The 20,809-nt window shown below is 39.3% G+C and overlaps 2 long non-coding RNA genes across 2 annotated transcripts in view; both read right to left on the bottom strand.

The window, feature by feature from the left end:
• The window catches only part of LOC141572747 (uncharacterized), a 50,678-nt gene extending 34,931 nt beyond the window's left edge, over positions 1-15,747 (bottom strand). The window contains exon 1 of the long non-coding RNA XR_012498204.1: positions 15,650-15,747. This is a non-coding gene — a long non-coding RNA (uncharacterized LOC141572747). The remainder of the gene's footprint in view (positions 1-15,649) is intronic.
• LOC109451261 (uncharacterized) overlaps positions 1-20,809 on the bottom strand; it is a 520,178-nt gene that overhangs the window by 365,866 nt on the left and 133,503 nt on the right. The window contains exon 6 of the long non-coding RNA XR_012498202.1: positions 17,137-17,406. This is a non-coding gene — a long non-coding RNA (uncharacterized LOC109451261). The remainder of the gene's footprint in view (positions 1-17,136; positions 17,407-20,809) is intronic.

The raw sequence follows: 20,809 nt of genomic DNA, 5'->3' as shown, positions 1-20,809 counted from the left end.
ACATTGGGGTGGGAGACAGAGAGGACCTGGGTATGTCTCAAAATAAAGGGGGTGGGGGGTCATCTTGGAACCCAATTCCAAGAACAATAAAATCCTATTCTTCTGTGACTCATTACATACATTTGAGACCACCACAAGCCCAACACACATATCTTGAAATATCATTACAGAATACAGGAAAAGTCTCCTAGAATTAGGTTATAATAGCCATTTAGGTGTATTTCTCCACTACCTACACTGTCACTGTTGGACTGCATTTCTCAACAACCGAGGGGAGAACTTTTTTGGTCTGTTAGTTTAGAATTCAAGAGTTCTGCCAGACTGCTTGTTCTCAAGTTGAAAAGATACTGCCTGGCTGTTAGGCCAGACTCCTGAAGCCCTCAGACTTTAAAGCAATGTAATTCTAAGCTTCCAAGTCTTGTAAAGAGCTATTCATTGACTTGGCTCATGAGCAGGAAGAAAGGGGGGGTGAAGGATACAGTGAAAAGAAGAATTCTTTCTCTTCCTTCCAGGTTTTTGATACAAATATGCCTTGTCTCTTCAGTTTCATTTCCTAATACTCTCCATCAACTAATGATGGCAAATAAGTTATAAGATATAAGATCTTCAAAATGTCAGCCGCAATCTGCTTCTTGTGGCTTCCTTTCTAGCTTATCTGGAAATGGCACCAGGAAAAATCAGTCTATTTTTATATGTCTTCCAACCCAACTGGGTCTACTTAGGAAAAATCTCCACATGAAATTGATTGAAGTGTTCCTAAAATGTCTTCTATTTATGTGTCACAAATGAAACATCATTCAGAATTTGAAAGTGGTTTGTGGAGTAATTGAGTCACTTCAGATTCAGCCTGTAAGTATAGTTCATAATGAAAACTTACCAAAGGAGCAGATATTTTATCACACTGGCATTCATTTGGGACTGCTGATTTGTCATTAATAAAGCATTTGGCTAGAAAACGATGTCCATATTTGATGGTCTGGTAACTTTTTTCATCTATTTTATGCCATAATCACTGCTTGGTCTTACTGTTGCCCACATAAATGTGTAAAGTTTTATGGACGAAGGAATGTCAAACGATGGAGCATCAAGCACAGGTGAAGACATTGTGGGAGGGTTTAGATGGAAAAGAAAGTTGTGTGGTCTATGGCACCCTTACTTGTGCTTTTACTGGGTATGGATCGCTTTTTTACATACTGATTTAGCGCCCTAAATTATGACGCAGCTTTAAATTTAAATGCCAGTTGAGAGCTTCTATCTCAAAGGTCGCTCGAAGTCACAGCCATTTTTGACTCGATAGGGTGTGAGTTTTATTAGAATTGTTTATAAAAGATTGCATGGCAGTCAGCCTGCTGTGGAGAGGACATGTGGTGTTTTATATGCTTCGAGAGGGCTAGGAAGGAACGATTGGTTTGGTATAAGAAAAATATTCACAAAATCACAGCCTTCACAGAAACCTCTGGAGGTCATTCAGTGTAGTCTTTGGCCTCTGGGTAGAACTGGACGTAGAACATTTCCTAAAATCTTCAGAAAAGGGGCTTCCACAGACTTCCTTGCTAACAAAGCTCACTATACAACAACCTTCATCTTGGGGCACTTCACACTCATTCTCATTTCTCCCAAGTTAAGGGGCATTGAAATCCACATGGTCTGCCACAGGAGGAAGTAGAGTATAATGTATTGGTCAAACTTTTTAAAGGAGTCCTTAAATTTTTAATTCGACATAATGTATTACACTCCAGGTGTTATTTATATAGCTTCTATTTGTTGCATTACACCAGGGTTATTTTTGTAGGTGGAACATGTCGGAAGACCATGCTAGAACTTCTTTTTTTTTTTTTCAGAACCAGGCAAGCTGGATTGAGTTCTAGAGTCTTTTTAATAGGTGTCAGTTGCCAGTAGTGCAAAATGCATGCTATATTTCTGAATATTTAATGTCCAAATAGAGGAAAGCAGAGAGAGAAAGGAGGGAGGGAGGAAAAAAAGAAGGAAGGAGGGAGAGAAGGAAGGAAGAAAGGAAGGAAGGAAGGAAGGAAGGAAGGAAGGAAGGAAGGAAGGAAAGAAGAAGGAAGAAAAGAAGGAAGGAATGGAGGAAAGAAGGAAAAAAGGAAGGAAGGAAGGAAGGAAGGAAGGAAGGAGAGGGAGGGAGGGAGGGAGGGAGGGAGGGAGGGAGGAAGGAAGGAAGGAAGGAGAATATTTGTTCAATGACCATAAGTCTGCATGGAACTCACTCCCATAATTCCTGAGTCTGATGTGAGGCTTTCCCATTTCTCACTGCTCATCACTGAGGCAACGCAGGGAAAGGAGAAGGAGCAGACACGCAGCCAGTGGAGCACAGATGGCTTTGTTCCTCATGAAGGTCAGAGGTTAGTCCTCCATTGCTGAGGTTAGATTCCAGGAAGACATGAAGCATAGAGCGGACAGTAGAAGAACAGAATGTGCTTTATTCATGGCAACCTAAGATGATTCCTTTCTTGTTCACCTTTCCTTCCCATACCTTGGGCAAATCTATTAATTCTTTCCTTACAGCAGTAAAAGAACGAGAGACACCCAAGTTAAGACCAAAACAAGGTTAAGGTGTGGATTTTCTCTTTTGTAGTATGAAAATATTTAGGTTTCAAAAATAAAATCGTTTCATTATATCTGGAATCCCCATTAATCTATACTATTATTAAAATGTAATCATTCATCAAGTTTTATAAAGAGTTAAAAGTTAAACCTCTACCAAATTAAATATAACTTTCTATTTCAATCAAATGACTAGCTCACTAAACCATGAATTTGCACAGCTATCACATTTAATCTTCGCCTAATGGATTAGGTAGTTGTCCTCAAAGTGTGGTTCCTGGAACTGCAGCAGCATCTGGGAACTTGTTAGAAATGTCACACATTCTCAGGTCCAGCCCCAGACCTGCTGAATCAGAAACACTGGAGAGAGGACCAGCCGTCCATGTTTTATCACGCCCTCCAGGTGATTCTGATTCACACTACAGTTAAGAATCACTGTGTTATGGAGTGTTCCCATTTTAGAGATAAGAAAACTGAGGCACAAAATGTTTAAACAATTTTCCTAGCACCACACAGCTAGAAAATCTTTGAGGCTACATGACTAGAAAGCCCTTGCTCTTAACCACTAGGTTATGCTCAGTTTACTTGGGAAGTCAGTGTCAAGAATATGACTAAAAAAGAAATATATCCAGAAAAATAATTTAGATTTTTAAAAATTAACTAACATATGGCTTCAAACAAGTCTTTCTTGACTGAATTTCTGTCTATAAAGTACTTGAACTGAAGAAGTTATGACTCAAAATGTTAAACTCAAACACCAGGTAGGTGACGGCAAAGAACACTTAGAGTCAGAAGGTCCAGTGAGCAGTCAGCTCCTGCCCCCTGTGAAGGGTCAGCCACCCGACTCATGGCCAGCAGAACAATGCTACATCAAAATAATCACTCAAGAGAAACCAGGAATCCAAATCTGTGAGTGAAATCTTGCAACTCTAAAACATTAGGTACTAATTCATAATTAAAATAAAAAAACTATACAGATTAAAAAAAAAAAAAAAAGACACATGGATTTTGCTTACAGGATGCCATTTTGCAACCTCTCACTGAGAAATCCTTATAACATTTAAGGAACCCAGATCAAAAGACTGAAAGGGTATAAGGTTTATGGAAAATATGTTTGGGGAGAGGCATGGAAAACTGAACTCATGGGACTGTGCTAAGTGATCATGTTATCAAACATAGCCCAAACCTGATGGCTACTTTTATTAATTTATGGTTTGGAACAGTGTTTTATAATATCTCCATGCTTGTACAATCTTCATTGAGATCTTGTGACTGCAGACCCTGGTTTCATAAGCAACTATTTGAGTGAGTGTTGGAAAATTACCTTTTGAGACGTATGTCAAGTGTTTATGTGGGCACCATTTTAAATTCTCATTGAGAAAGCCACTCTATGGACTGAAAAACATTCAGAGGAAGCAGGTTTGGAAAGGTTATTGCAAAATCCATCTCAACTGCAAACAGAAGTGATTTTAATGCCTGTTATTTTGGAAGCCGTTCAAAGTTGTTTTTTCCATTGTAAATAGCATTAAAGTGCTCTGTGGAGGCAAGTATTACTTTTTTCTTGGCCCACTGCACTTCAGTAATGGTTCTTACACACTGAAAGCACAACAATCAGACTCAGGAAGTTATGCACAGTATATCAGGGATAGCAGAGAAGTGGAAGGGGAGAGGAGGTCATATGGTAAGTGTAGAGAAGAGAAATGGGGAGGGGGTGCTGAACATGTGAATAGCAGCCAAGACAGGGAACATCTGGAAAACCTGCTCTGTATTATGTGGTCATTCCACAAACTTTTCCAAGGAATCACATAAGGAGAATATTACATTTTAATTAGAGCTGGGGTTGATCCAGAGAAAAGGGGGAAGGAAAGAGGATGGTTTGGTGAACAAGCTGCATTTTAGTTTGGCTGAGTCCATGAATTGCAATTAACTACTTAGCTCCCTCTAGATGTGCTCTGCCTGTTCCAATAGCTCAATGATTTAAGGAAACAGCACACTGGGCTCTTGCCCAGCCCTAACCTGTAAAAGGAGAGCAGAAGCAATGTATGAGTGTCAATTGAAGAAAAGAGGTTAAATCTGGGACCTTTGTTGTGGGAAAAGAAACAGAAGGCCCATGTGATATCCTGTCGCTCCCTTTTTTTCTTATTTATGTCACATGGCAAGTTTATCCGTTATTCTCTAACAGTAAGGTAACAGGGGAAGGATGGATACAAGAATGTAATGAAGTACATAATGTCTTTAAGATAATATTATTCTATTTCATTTTACGAGAAGACACAAGTACTATGCCAAGAAATAAAATAGTCTACGTGTCTTAAATCCTCCTCAATAGAAATTAATGCTAGTAATTTACTAGTTTTTTTAATTAAGCATCTAACACATTGAGTTTAATAGAGCTAATGTGAATAGAAAGAGATAAAAGAAATATTTCTCAGAACTTTTTTGTTGTTGTTGATGAATTCATCATTGTACATTTATTGAACTCAAATTACATGGTGGGTACTGTCCTAGAGTACCCGACCCGTGTGCTCAAGGGACTAAAAGTCAAGAAACTATGTGTAGCGCCTTCATAAGAATGTAAGACAATGATATTAATAAGTATGATGGCAGTCAGTAAATTGCCAAGCTAATGGTTCAGAAAGACGTGCCATGGACTCTGAGGGTAGAGAAACAGGGTGGCTTCCTGAGAGAAGTTGCATTTTTCTGAACCCTGAAGGCTGGGTGGAATCTGGACAAGAAGAGCAAGAGGATCAAGCAGAGAGTGGGCTACACTCTAAGCAAAGGCCCCAGAAAGCATTATCAGTGTTCAGAAAACAAACCAGAGTGGCTGAGAAGAGGCTGCTGGAGGCAACACAGGAAGAGTGGCATTTGAAAGGAGCCAGCGGCCAGATTGTACAAAACATTGACAAATGCCCGACATAGGGCATTATATAGTGTTGTAGATGACCTTGTGTGAGGAAGGATCCCTGGTGTAGGGAAGAAAAGCTTATAAGTGAGAAGGGTTCAAAAGGAGCAAATATTTTAGGAGTACACATACTAAACACATACCGAGAATCCCAAAAGTGGGATACTTCCAAATGGTGAAGGAATGTGTTTTCTTGAATGGGATCTCTGCGCCCTATGACAGTTTGGACATGATGTCTACTGTGATTTCTGTTTCCCTTGCTTTATACCCCAGGCCCAAAAGTGTGATGCCATCTGAAATCCTCTAAATTCCTGATCCCTTGCATTTTTGACCCCATGCCAATAATATGTCAGCTCCTTTTCTCTCCTCTTGCAGCATATCTTCTCCAGACAGTATTTTGCCCTTGTGCACAAGCTCCAGACTTTCCAAAAGTTGGGGAAATTTTGCAAAGAAGGAACATGGCATCTGATTCTTGGAATCACCCTCCCTCTCTTCTCTTCCAGCTGCTGCACATACATACACTGCTTAATTTTATTTAATAAGAAAGCTCAAAATGTTTCCTAATTCAGAACATAATCCTGCCTGCTGCTCCCTCTAGTCTAACCAGAAATCACATTCTCCTCTTCCTCTAACTCAATAAACCAAATCTAATTGGAGAATAATTATAAAATACACTGATGTGCAATTTGTTTCACTAACCCAATAATTAATTAATATGCTACTTATGGAAGAGCTCTTAAGACACAACACAAATTCCACTAGATGAAAGAGAATGCCGGAGACATAAACCAGGGGCAACGTCATTACGTAAGATAAGCCGGGACAAAAAGATAAGAGGGAGAAAAAGTCAAGATCTACTTGGCCTTTTTGAATCTACGGTGAGATTTGTTTTACCCCATTTGCGGATTTTCCTCTTACCCTTTTTGTACATGTGAGGTAGATTGTGTGTTTTGCAGATGAATTGGCAGCAATACTCAGACAGCTGAATCCAGCTGGTGGATGGACTTTTTCATGTTTAAACTTTCCAACCACCAGATGCTTTGCAGTGAGAGAATAGTCCGAATCAATGGCACCCATCTCCTGTTGATTCCTGGTTGGTCTGAGTACACACTCTATGCTCATCCAGGTAATATACTACTTTTAGCCCCTTTTGCCTTCACACAGTTGAATCTTGCAGCAGGAAATGCCTTGCATTTTCCCTTTTATTGTTTAAAATGTGCAGTGCACTTAAATTGCTCTGGAGACTTCATTTAAAATGATTATAAACATATCTTCTATTTGCCTTTGTGAGAGTTGCCGCTAAATTGACCTCCTTGTAATTATTGCAATGAGCAACTATTAAATGATCACTACATCAACCAAATGTTTTTAAAGATATTTTCTTCACTTTGGACAATTGAACTTATTCCTCACAAATGGGTATTAGATTCTGAGTGACACCAGGCAATGCTCCACCAACCCACCTTCGTAAACTGAAGAATATTCCGTTTTCTTTTCATCCTTTCAGTTCTGTCTTATAAAATAGGCTTTTACCTTTAGAAGGATAATGAACTCTCCTTTGTAGTACCCACCACCTGGGAGGCTGTAATGTTTCTTATCTAAGGGTGACAGAACTTCGAATGATCCAGAACGGATCATGTCTCTATATCCTCTTCTTCACAAGGCTCCTGGCAGCCTTTCTTTGAATCACAAGCACACTTGAAGGGTTTCCCCAGCTCAGCCTGGGTGTGCCCGTGTCAGAACTCACTTTTCCTGGAGACCTTGTGCTTGTACAACACAGTTCACTTTGGCAGGCCAGCACCGTACACGACAAATGAGAACTGAGACCCTACAAGTTCAGCTGATTTCCAGCCTAAGGCCTATATGAAGGAAACAGTAAATCCATCGCAATGTGTTTCTTTGCCAGGATCTGCATATGAGAACTGCTTTTTATTTTTATTGCTGTTAACATGAAGTCTGACATTCAGCTGAGACTTGCCTCATCTTATGAAAAACAACTGATCAATCGCCTACCTACTGTCGGCAACAGAGGTTGCACTGCAGTAAGACATCGTACTTTTACTCCACATTTATTTTACACAGGATGTTATGCAGCAATGGGGGAGGCTTTCTGCTCACATACAACATTGTTCAAATCTATTCAAATCTCTCTCCTCAGGGTGTCACCTGACCCTTTTGATCCTGCATCAGAACTCTCCTGAACTTGGTAAAAAGAACAATTGTTATGCAAGCTTACTTTTTAGAAACATGGACCTAGTCTGAGAAATTCTTTTTCGTTTAAAAAACAGTTTCTTTTATAGCCATGGGATTTTCCTTAACACACAGAATTAGTCAAGCGAAATCCTATGGACTCATCCTGGTGGATTCATGACAGGAATGCTAATTAGGAAATTCCATTTTATTATACGAAGCCATATTGGACGAAGGTAAGACAAACTTGCTTAAATGAATTCCTATTTCAAGACTGGAGGAATTTCCAAACTATAGAAAACTGAAAGGAACAACTCCCTTCCTCTCTAACTCTTCAAGTCTTCAAATTGTACTGTCGTATTTCAGATTTTAACTGCCTAGAATCTAGAGAGAAATCTTTTTGCCTCTGTTTCTCATTCTATAGAAACCTCATCATGGCACAATATGTGTATGGATTTTTTGAATAAAGTGACTGTGGTGATAAGGCAAATAGATGCATTCAACACTAGAAACCATCAAACAACCTGATAAAGTAGATGAAAATAGGTTACAGACTTCTTACAGATTTTTTTTCATAGTTTAGAAACTAAAATATGCAAGGAACATAGTGATGCTTAATAGATATTAATTGATGTGATGATAATCTTCACATAATACAATGCTCCTCCGACTCATTTGTACTGTAGAATTACCTGGGCTTGTGTTAATAGTGCAGCTTCCTGCGCCCATCCCCTGAAATTCTGATTCAGCAGTTGTGGAATGGGGCCCAGTAGTCAGCAGTTTTGACCAACACCCCAGACAATTTGGATATAGGTGGTCTGTGGGCCGTGCCACAGGACACAGCATGTGAAGAAAGCATCATTTATTTCCTGTGAGTCAAGAAGCACTTCACAAAGCAACTGGATGACAAATGCTCTCTGAAGAGCAGGAGGCACATTGCCAACCTGGAAAGGCATTCTGTTCATTTGTTCCTTCACTCCTTCCTTCCTCATTCTTACAAACCCCACAGAGCATCTATTACAAAGCATTTCTTTGCTTGCCACACCCTGAACTCCTCTGTAAGCCCCAGGCATAGACAGGGGTTAGCTGTAGAGAAGCCCATTGTCGGACTATCAGATGCAGAAGAGCACTCTTTTTCTACTCGAATTTTCCTGTCTTTGAGGCTGCTAGTCAGCATTCCACAAGCACATAGTCCTTGCTTCCAGAAAGGCCCCATATCAGCACCCACATTTTACCTCCTGCTTTCAGCCTTCAGAACACCCTTTGAAGGTTTACGTGGTTGGCTTAGAGCTTGAGCCCACATCACTCAACATCAGGCTGGACACTCTGTGCTTTGATAACAGAGGTAGAGCATGGAAGCCAGTTTTACACCAACTCAGGTAAAGTGGGAAAGTTCTACACTGGGGGAGTTGATGCATTTTTCTCAACTTAAAGTTAGTTTTCTAGTGAGGATAAATTAATAACATCATATAACTCACTTTCAACACATATTGCTTTTTTTCTTTAAGCTAAAGAACAAGCCAAATAAATTTAGCCTTTAAAATAGACTGCATCCCAAATTCCTTATAATTGTATGAAAATAAATCATATATAATACCACCATATGTGTTACATGGTATAGGGCTCAGATAAATAGGATCCTCATGAAATCTCTGATACAAGATTTTATTAATTCAAAATGATAGAACATATACTGCCAAACGGTACAGAAGAAGCAGAAACTGGTCTCCTTGTTCTAACCTTGAAGACCTGACTTACTGCAGTGCTGCCTTGGGGTAGGATTTAGTTGACAATCAGATACTTGGAAACTCTCAACTCAAGTTTATATCTAGAGAAGTTCTATTTTCAGAAGTGGTGGGGTAGGTATTTTTCAGACCAATCTTCCTGCAGAAAACAACTAAAAATATTGGATAAAATGTTAGCCCTCCCAAAAAAGTCTCATGCATGTATCAATAACCTGACAAGGCTGTAAGGAACTACCAGGTCAAAATCTAAGGGGAAGAGGGAAGCTAGAGAAGAAAGCAAGACCTGAGCACCACAGATGCTTTTATCCAGAAGGCTTTTGCTAAGTTTTGTTGGTCTCATGCAGAGGTGGACAGAAGTCAAGGCTCAGGGCCAATGCAAGAGGGGAGTCTAAGAAAAACCATTCTCACATGGAATGGGCCCCAGAGACTATACCCTCAGAGTACGTGTCAACCAGAAGTCAACTTGCCTCCACTACACCTATGGGGGAGGAGGGACAGAAAGTGGGGAGTGGAGGGGGAGAAAGAAATCCTTCCTGAGACATTACAGCCCCAGCTCAGCCCGCATGTGGATTGGCACCTGGATTGTGTTGCCTGGAGATTCCAGAGAACCTCAGACTCTGAACTTAGATTTAAGACCGTCAAGGACTGGTAACGCCCACAGTGCCAGGCAGAAGCCAAACCTCTGGATGAATGTGCCTTCACGACAAGTCGCAAAGACACAAACAAATAATTTTTCAAAGACAATAAGTACACACACAAAGGTTACCCAAACACAGCAAAACAAGACATCATGAGCAAATTTGTGATCTGCTGGGACTCCCTAAACTCTGCTCTGTGAAAGTAGGATCAGTAGGGAAGGAGGAGATACCTGCCCAGCTCCGCCAGAGAAAGAGCGCTTTAATCCATGTAATATTTGATGAAAAGTGTCTGTGACTAGAAGAGATGGAATACACAGTGTCAGGAAAATAGAAACACCGGGGTTTCTCAACTACATGATACACAGTGGCACTCAACTCCCTGACCATTAAGAAACTAGAATAAAAGTCATCAAATTTCCTCAGGTCAGAAACTAATCTATTTGGGAAAGAAATGTGTGAGGAATTCAAAGAGCACATAATTTTCTTCAGAATCTTAAAGGAAAAAAAGAAACTGACAAGAGGAGGGATTCAGTACTTGAATCCGTCTCAGAGGCAAAAACTGAGGTGTAAAACTGAATCCCAGGTGACAAGGAGATCAGAAGCAGCACCGGCAAGCGGCCCAAGGCCGCCTCAGGATTCTAGACTGCCAATCACCTTCGTCCAACTGCTCTAACCTGAATTCATCAAGCCTTTTGATTTTGTTCATGTGTTTCAAATTCCAAAAAAAAAAAGTATTTTTCCAGAATTCTTTGCCCTGTATTTTTAAAACCATGTGTGTTTTAGGGTCAATTTAATCTGAATGTTTCCTATTTTCTTATAATTAAACCATCAAAATATTGTCCTTTAAAAACTATTTGATGTCCATGAAATCATCTGAGCCCTTTCAATAAGCTTCTTAAAAGGGTTTTTATCCCACTTGAAAACAGAAGTTGCACTGTGTTACGGGTGACCTGGTGCAGAAACCAAGAATCCCCTTTAAATTCCCAAATCCTTGAAGTCTGAATAATTTCTGAACTTGGAGAAAATGAGTTCACCCATTGCTAAAGTTTCTGTGTTGCTAAAGAAGACATTTGGAGCAAAGATGAGTTCCATCAGAGGGGAAAACAGAGCTGCAGGAGAAATTGGAGGTATGCGAAGTTAGCTAAGGCCCCTGAGGAATAGCTGGAAGCCTAACTTGTCACACTGCCATCCGTAGAGCACGCAAAAACTTGAGTGCACATCAAATGTTTGACAGGACTACAAAGAAATGTGATATCCATATGAAATAATATTTGCTCATAGCACTGAGAAAACAATGGAATAGAAATTAATGGATTTCAGCACATCCAATTGCTCTCTAGTATAATCCTGTTGTTGGCAGCCCATGGAGAACCCTCTGTAAATTTACCAACACTGAATAATTAATTTTGCATAAAGGATAAACAGGATCAGTTATTCTAACACTAACGCCTATTGTGCAGAACTGGAGAACCTTGGCTGCATGACCAGCGGATGGACAAGGTCTGTCATCGAAGACTATGGATGGCAAACCAGGAGAAAGAGCTGGGTTCTATAGAAAACTCTCTCCCCTGCTCTGTTGGCATTGACAAGAGCCCAAGAGCTGAGCAGCAGCAAGCATGCCTGTGCGAGGAAAGCTCTCTCTCTCCAGCCAGGCTCCAGGGTGCTTTCAGCAGGCATTTCCAGGGAATCCATAAATACTTCTGTTCTGAGCAGTTCCCAGCTCTTGGAGAGCACAGGCCTGTTATCACCAAGCATCAAATACTGAGCAGACAGGATGCAGGGGCTTCCCCACCAAGGGAGCTGGCACATGAACTCGAAGGAAAAGGGATCTGAGTCCATTTCCTGCAATTGTTAGAGAAGGATGGTGGCCTGGCCCTTGGGTATTTAGTGAGCCGTACTGTTCTCATGTGATTGCTAGGATCTCAGTTTATCCAGGCCTTCATCTTCTGCACAGAAACCCCCTCTGCTTAGAAACTGGGAGAATAAAAAGGTTGATATTCCTATTATTGTTAGTGAAATAGTGTATAGAGTGCTTCACAGTTTGCAAAGCTCTGACACATGCCTTAAATGTCATCTTTGATAAGCCTGTTGATTTTAATCAGAACAATAATAGTAACAATAAAAAGCATTATTAGAACAAGTGCGTTTAGCAAAGTTGCAGGATATAAGGTTGACATATAAAAATCAATTGCACTTCTATATAGTACTAGCAACAAACAACTGGAACTTTTAAACAGTTTTGAACTTTTAAATAATTGACATATAATAAGCTGCATGTACTTAAAGTGTACACTTTGATAAGTTTTTAGATGTGTGTGTATATTTATATGTATTCATGAAACCATCACCACTATCAAGAAAATAAACATAATCATCGCTCTCAAAAGTTTTCTGTGTCCCTTTATAATCCCTCCCTCTCGCCCCACCATGCCCTTTCTCTACCCCCATGTTTTCTGTCACTGTAAATTAGTTTGCTTTTCCTAGATTTTCAGATGTATGGAGACATAAACTATGTACTGTGTTTGCCTGGCTTCTTTCACTCAGCATTATTTTGAGGTTCATCCACTATTTTGCTTGGGGTGTTTTTGGTTCTTGAATCTGCAGGTTTATATTATAATTTTCATCAAACTTGAAAATATGTTCAGCCATTATTTCTTCAAATACTTTTTATGCTCCCCTCTTCTCCTTCAAGAAATCCTTAGCACCTATATTAGGACATATATTATGACTCATGAGCTCATTGATGCTCTGCTTCTGTTTTTGTTTTTTTCAGTCTTTCTGTATCTTTGAATTTCATTTTGGATAGTTTCCATTGCTTCCAATTTACTATTTCTTTCCTCTTCAGTGTTCAATCTGCCATTAATTCCATCTAGTAAGTTTCTCCACCCAGACATTGTAGTTTTCATCACTAGAAGTTCAATTTAGGTCTCTTTTTTTATATATGTATAGTTTCTGTCACATTTAACATTTTTCATCTTTCTTCTAGCTTCTTGAACATATGGAACACAGTAATTGGAACTCTTTTAATGTCCTTGTCCACTAATTCTATCATCTGGGTCATTTCTGGGTCAGTTTCAACTGAATGAATTTTCCCCTAATTATAGATCACATTTTCCTGCTTCTTTGTATAGCTGGTCTTTTTTTTTTTTTTGGATGCCAGACAGTGTGAAGTTTATCTTCTTAAATCCAGGATATTTTTCTATTACCAAATAGTCTTGAATTTAATCCTGGGATGCACTTACATTACTTGGATACATTTTGATCCATTTGGGTCTTGCTCTTACGTTTTGTTCCGTAGGACCAAAACAGCATTTAGCCTAGGGCTCATAAATTTCAAAGGCTTCTCTACTGAGTGGTAGGAACAAAAACCATTTTCCACTCTGCATGAGCCCTAGGTATTCTCTAAACTTTCTGAGTGATCCTTTCCCTGGCCTCTGGTAGTTTCCTCTCCAGCATGCACTGATCAGTACTCAGCTGAAGACTTATAGGGACTCTGTGCAGAGATCTGGAATTCTCTCTCAGTGCAGTTCTATTCTCTCCAGTACTCTGATCTGCAGACTCTAGCAATCTCGCTCTCTCTGAACTCCCACCTCTCTTTCCTCAACTCAGGGAGAATACTGGGCTCCCCCTCAATTGCTGCCTCCTTCGCTGTGGCCTGGAATCACTCTCAAGCATAAGCTGGGCAGTCACAGGGCGCATCTTGTTTTTTTCCCATCACTCAGATATCACTCTTTCATTGCCTGTCCTATGATTTGAAAGCCATTGTTTTATACATATTGTTCAGCTTTTTAGTTGTTTCAGTTGAGAGGCTAGATCCAGTTCCTGTAACTCCATCTTAGCTAGAAACAAAAGTTCCACAATTGGAAACTAAAATTGAAGTTTATATATAAAATTTACAAAAGCATCAAAGATACAAAACTCTTAGGGAAAAATATAATACAATGTGTGTAAAACCTATATACTGAAAATTACAAAACATTTCTGAGATAAATTAAAAATGGTCCTAAATAAATGGAGATTAACTGTATTCATTTATCAGAAGACACAATATTGATAAGATGTCAATTCTCCCCAAATTGATCCATTGACTCAATGCAATTTCAATCAAAGCCCATCAGGGTTTTGGGTAGAAACTGACAAACTGATTTTAAAACTTATATACAAATGCAAATGAAGATCTAGAAAGTTAAATTATTCTGAAAACAAGAACAAATTTGGAGTAATTATGCTATCCAATTTCAAGACTTATTATAAAACTATAGTACTAAATATGGCATGGTATTGGAGCAAATACAGACATATAGAGCAATAAAATAGAACACAGAGTCCAGAAATAGACCCTCAGATTGATAGCCAACTGATTTTCAGCAAAGGAGCCAAGGTAATTCAGTAGAAGGGCTAGATATTTTTAATAAACAGTCCTAGAAGAAATGGTCATATGAGAGGGAAAAAAAAATTCCTAGATCCTTACCTCACACCATTTACAAAAATTAACTCAAAATGAATCAAACACTTCAATGTAATATCTAAAACTACAAAACTTATGGAAGAAAACACAGGGGAAATCTATTTATTGGGTTGAAGAAAATATTTCTTAAGTAGAACACAATAATAAACCACGAACGATAAGCTATGATAAATTGGTCTTTCTAAAAATTTAAATTTCTAAAAATTTAAACTATAATAAAGAGTCTGGCTCCATTTCCATGTTTGAATTGGACTGTTGACAGCTCTCATCACTCCCCCGCCCCCTCACCTCTGAGCTAGCTGATAAGAAAGCCCAGGTGCTCCACCTTTGTCACCTGCAGGAAGTTCAAAACGTGCAAATCCTGGCTCTCATGCACAGGAACGCTTATTCCAGTCCCATTCCCCAATGACAATAAAAACAAAACCAGTCTCTTTTCCCTGTTCGCTGAAGCCATTTTGGGACCTGCTTAGGAGCCTGCCCTGCTCTCCCCAAAGTCTCATTATTGGGTAATAACCTCTTCAGACCTTCTTGGTGGCATCAAGAGTCTCAACACCTACATCACATTTGGTGAGGAGGAATCCATCCTGTTTCTATGGGATAACCATACAAAAATGTTTACACTTCAAAAGACACTGTTAAGAAAATGAAGACGCAAACCATAGAGCAGGAGAAATTATTTGCAATCACATATTCATAAGAGGCAGTTATCTCGAACATATAAAAGAACTCTTACACCACAATAACAAGAAACAAACAACCCCATTTTAAAAACTGGCAACAGATTTCAACAGATTCGTCACCAAAGAAGGTGTACAAATGACAAATAGTCACATGAAAGCGTGCCGAGCATCATTCATCATTAGGGAAATGCAAATTAAAACAATGAAATATCACTTTACACCTCCTAGATTAACTAAAGTTACAAAGACTGACAATACTGAATGTTGCTGAGGTTGTGCAACAACTGAAAATTTCATACATAACTAGTGGAAATGCAAAATGGTACAGCCACTTTGGAAAACAGTTTGGCCGTTTCTTTCAAATTAAACATACGTGTGATCAAACAGTACGGTGAATGTCTAAATTTTAAAAATTTATTACAGTAAGACACATTGCTATTAATCCCCCTCAAAGTACTCACCCTCGCTTCAAACACACTTATCCCATCATTCTTGCCACTTTCTGGAGCAGTTCTGGAAGTCCTCTTTCGTGAGTGTCTTCATTCTCCGTCATGACAACATCACTTCTGGTATGCGCCGATTTCTGTCAAACAAAAACATTACAGTGTCTCCTCATCCATTTTATTCACCAGATCTGGTACCGTGCAACTTCTGGCTCTTCCCCAAAGTCAAAATGACCATGAAAGGTAAATGTTTTCAATCAATTCAGGATATGGAGGCAGCCACGACAGCGCAAATAAAGACACAAAAGAGGACTTCCAGACTATGTCAGAAAGTGGCAAGAACGATGGGATAAGTGTATTCAAAGTGAGGGGGAGCATTTTGAAAGGGATTAATGGCAATGTGTCTTTTGCTGTAATAAATTTTTTTTTAATTTAAACGTTCACTGTATTTTTATGATCACATCGTGTATGTGTATTACATCTCAATAAAGAATTTTCAAACCAATAGCTAGCATCTATTGGCTGATGAAACACTGTGTTGGGCTCTTCAGATTGTTCTGTTTCACATGCATTGCTTTACTCGATCCTTGCACATTTTCAGTATGGTTCTGAGGGAAGATTCTACAAAGATGGGCTCAGGGAAGCCAAGGGACTTGTCCAAGATCATACCGTCTAGAGGTAAGTGGCAGAGTTGGGGTTTTTTAATTCTAAATTCAGTGCTCTTTCATTTCAACACCTTTTTTCATGGAAATTCATGTTTTTAAATCTCCCCTTGATGATTTCAATGTGTTGTTTTACACTACCTTAAGTACCTTAAAGTACTTTTAAGCACCTTAAATACAGACTATCTTTATCCATCTCTTTTTTAATTATAGGTCAATTATTTATAAAGGTCTTCATAATTCAGTATGTGACCACCTTATTTAAACCTTATTTATGTTTTGCGATAATTTCTCACCCTGATAGGATAAGCAGATTACTCTCTTATAACTTAGGAATTAACATCTTCTCACTTTTAATAAGAACCTTGGAGGGATTGACTGTGAAGCTGATGTAGGAAATGTCCCATTGTAGGTGAGCTACAATGGAGTAAAAGTTCGGTCTTCAGTTCTGAATAGGCATTGTTTTTGTCACAGTTGGGCTGGAAAGAGGAAGAATGTGCTGCCTCAGCCTTATATTCTCCCACATTACATGACAGCCTAAGAATATCACCATGATGGTTGTTGCCATAATCATCATAAGTGAGTCTCTTCTGCTATCATTCATTTTATTTTTCTTTAAACTTCCTCCTTTTTGTATCTATTCTAAGCCTAAACAATAATGGCTATGAAATCAGAGTTAATAAATTATATCCATTTTTGATACACAGTAAAATACATATGTAACAAGACGTGAAAGGGGGCTTTTTCTACCATCTCATAATTTTAGCTAAAGTTGCAAAGCTTTAAAAAAGCGGTAAGAAGTATCCCAGATAATCTAAAGCAAGGTGCTAATAGGCGACTAACATTGTCCTTCAAGACCATCAAGAAAAGGCTGAAGATTCATCAGGAGGAGAATACCTCATTAAAGTAGAGGGTACTGTGGTGTCTTCTTTTATTTCCTCTAGGTTCTTCCCCACCACTTTGGGTAAAGTAAAGGGGGTCTCCAGAAAACCATTCATAGAGCCGACGATACTGTCAGACGTGGATGCTGGCCTCTTACTCTCCAGCTGGATGCAGGTCTTGGGCAGCTCCGAAGCATTAGTGAAGTCTTGCGAGAACCCCAAATTGTGCTCCCTAGAGTTTGGAGGAATAAAGAAATCAGAGGGCAAGAGGTTAGCTGGTGCTGCCCTGGGCAGCCACACAAGGAGAGAGGGCCATGCAGAACAAGCTGCATGTCTATAAATGATAGAGCAAGGTTATGCCACTCCTGTGAGCCACGTGGATGATGCCCCAGAAAGCAGTGGGGTTAGAGCCATGTTGAAAGGACGAGGTGCCAGATCCGCCTGCTGAGGCGAGGGAATCCCAGCAGAAAAAGATTGATTGGGATAAACTGCCAAAAGATAGGGGCCAAAGGGTTGTCATATGAAGTCAGAGAGAGAGAGTCCATTAGTTCATTGAGGTGTGGTCTGCAGCAAGGTGGTGGAAGCATCTCCAAAGGACCCATAGAAACACCTCCGAGAGAGCCAGCTTGGGCCTCTGTGACAAGGAAGGCGCTGACCACAAGCTTACAACAGCTCTAGACAAACCAGTCTTTCTGTTTTTTTTCTAATCCTCCTCCTCCTGGCCTTGACGTAGGAGAGCCAGAGGCAACACTGTGAATTGGGACTTGTGAATCAAAGAGAGCAAAATAAAATATCACTCCCTTTCTTACTATTGGTCTTCAGAATCAAGGATCAGATGGTGGAGGGTAAAAACTCTGAATTGGATGAAAAGTTGAAATTTGGATTTGCATCTGACTGGAAGTTTTAAAATATGAGCGTGATACTGGTCTAGAATGTCATCCAGCAGCAGGCCAGGGATCTGACAGTGGGAAGGCAAGTGGGAAGGTAGTAGGGAATAAAAACAATGCTATTTCCTGATTGTATCTTACGGTGTTCAGCACATTCAATGAATTCAATAAATTGTTAAAATTAAAAGAATTCATGTACCTCTAAAATCATATTACATCCTGCCAGTGACCCACATTCCATATTCCACACTTTGGGAAAAACTGAGTTACATCACACTAGAATAAAGAGACCACAGAAATGACAGCATTTCAGCATCGAGAAGACCCTTGGCCATTCCCAATATTAAGTGTCAAATAGGATCATTTAGAGATAAGGACAGGATCTCAGAGATAGCAAATAACTTGCCCCACATCATACAGCTATTCCTTAAGCATTACTCAAGTATTCTAATTCCTAGATCAGAGTGCTTTCTGGAATATTATTACATTGCATTGTTTTTTCACAATTGGTAAGTTTTAATATTGTGTTGGAAATTCAATTATTGACTATATATAATTTATCTGTCTGATTTGTTTTACAAAAAAGAAAAAAAACAAAACAAAAACAAATCTCTGTATGTTCCCAATTTAATTTATCCAATATTAAAACTCTGGGAAAATAAATTATCTCCAGGTTCCTACTCTATCTCTAGTATGTCTGCCAGGTCACCCACTTACCTCAGAGTCTGAGCTTGAAAAGCCATACATAGGAACTTTTATGTAGAGTTTTCATTAATTCAACAAATGTTTATTAAACTTCTCATATGCCAAGCCTTGCACTAGGCACTGGGAGTGCAACAGAAACAAGTGAGAGTCCTTTCCCTCCAGTTGTTGGGTATCCACAGATGAGAAAAAGTGCTAGGTAAGGTTTTGCCTAAATAAATAGGTGTATATATGTATATACATACATATATATTCATATATATATATATATATATATATATATATATATATATATATATATTCCTACATATATATATATTCCTACATATATATATATATATATATATATATATATATATTTGGTTGACATCAGAGGTCATGACTAACTAAAGTGACATTAAGATTTCCATTGGTTTGCATGGTTGGGTGAGCAGGAAAAGATCTCCTGACAGACATCGCACCCCACCTGGTGGGGCTTTAAGTGTAGGCCCCTCAGTCCCTTCCTACAGGATTTGAAAGAAACATCACTGCACCCTGAGCAGACGGAAAAGGAGAACTGGGCTGGCTGTTTCAGAAAAACAATCTACCTTAGAATTGCATCTCTTTCCATGATGGTGCAAATGAAGAGACCAAAATGCATAGTTATATTGGTCAGAGCTTGTGATCGGCAGAATAATGACCCTCCAATGATGTTCACATCCTAATCCCCAAAACCTGTGAATATGTAACCTTACATGGCAAAAGGGACTTGAGATGGATAGAGTATTCTGGATTATCCAGGTAGGCCCAATCTCCTTAAACGCAAAAGAGGAAATGAAAGAGAAAGAGGTAGATGTGACTACAGAGGAAGAGTCAGAGAGATACAACTTTTCTGTTTTTGAAGAGGGAGAAAAGGGATGGTACTGTGTTTCCCCGAAAATAAGACCTAGCCGGACAATCAGTTCTAATGCGTCTTTTGGAGCAAAAATCAATATAAGACCTGGTATATTTTATATTATTATATTATATTATATTATATTATATTATATTATATTATATTATATTATATTATTATATTGAAGACCAGGTCTTATATTATAGTAAAATAAGACCGGGCCTTATACTGATTTTTGCTCCAAAAGACGCATTAGAGCTGATTGGCCAGCTAGGTCTTATTTTCGGGGAAACGGAGTATGAGCCAAGAAATGCGGGCAGCCTCTGGAAGTTGAAATAGGCAAGGATTCTCCCCTAACCCTGCCGATTCCTTGATTTTAGCCTGGGTTGGACATCTGATCAACAAAATTGTAAGATAATAAAATTGTATTGTTTAAGCTGCTACGTTTGTGGAAATTTGTTGCAGTGGTGATAGAAAATTAGTATAGAACCCATGCCTTCTCACTGAGTGAACTGAAGGTGTGGTTAAGAAATAGTTTTCAGAAAAGCAAATGACATACAAATAAGCTAATGTCTGAGATAACTATTCAAACTGGTTGTGTGTGTGTGTGTGTGTGTGTGTGTGTGTGTGTGAGTGTGTGTTTAAAGCTGGACACAGTAGGCTATTTTAGTTATTAAAGAAATGCCTTTTCTTTTCACTGAGGGGAGAGAGGATTCCTCAGAGAGGACGTATAATTTCCTGCAGATGAGGGTGGTTGACTTTGAGAGTCCAATGACAAGTCACTGTGAAAACCATGCGCATCTCCTCCCAGTGGGAAAACAAAGGTGTGCTCATCAGTGAACTGGCCATGAGAAGCCAGAGGGAGGAATGGCCTGGACGTCGGCCTGAGCACGAGAGCCGAAGCACTCATCTCTTGCCAGCAGTACGCTCTGCTGCTGAAAATATACCAGAGGAGACAGATAGGTTATTGGAGCAATAAAAACCAGAGATATGTAATGTGAGACTCATTACTTGCTTTTACTGTCCAAACAATCAGGAAGAGTAATCTGTATGTGTTCTTTCACAGTGATATTGGAAAGGAATTCTTCTTCCCCCTTCTTAGCCATGAAAAGGCACCCGTGAGGATACATGGAATTGCATCATGAATTTTTCCTTTGTCCTCAGCAGAATCC

This window comes from Rhinolophus sinicus, linkage group LG01, assembly GCF_036562045.2.
Source record: "Rhinolophus sinicus isolate RSC01 linkage group LG01, ASM3656204v1, whole genome shotgun sequence".
Classification (NCBI taxonomy): Eukaryota; Metazoa; Chordata; class Mammalia; order Chiroptera; family Rhinolophidae; genus Rhinolophus; species Rhinolophus sinicus.
Note: the sequence above shows the minus strand (reverse complement) of the source record. Positions and strands in the feature narration are given on the sequence as shown.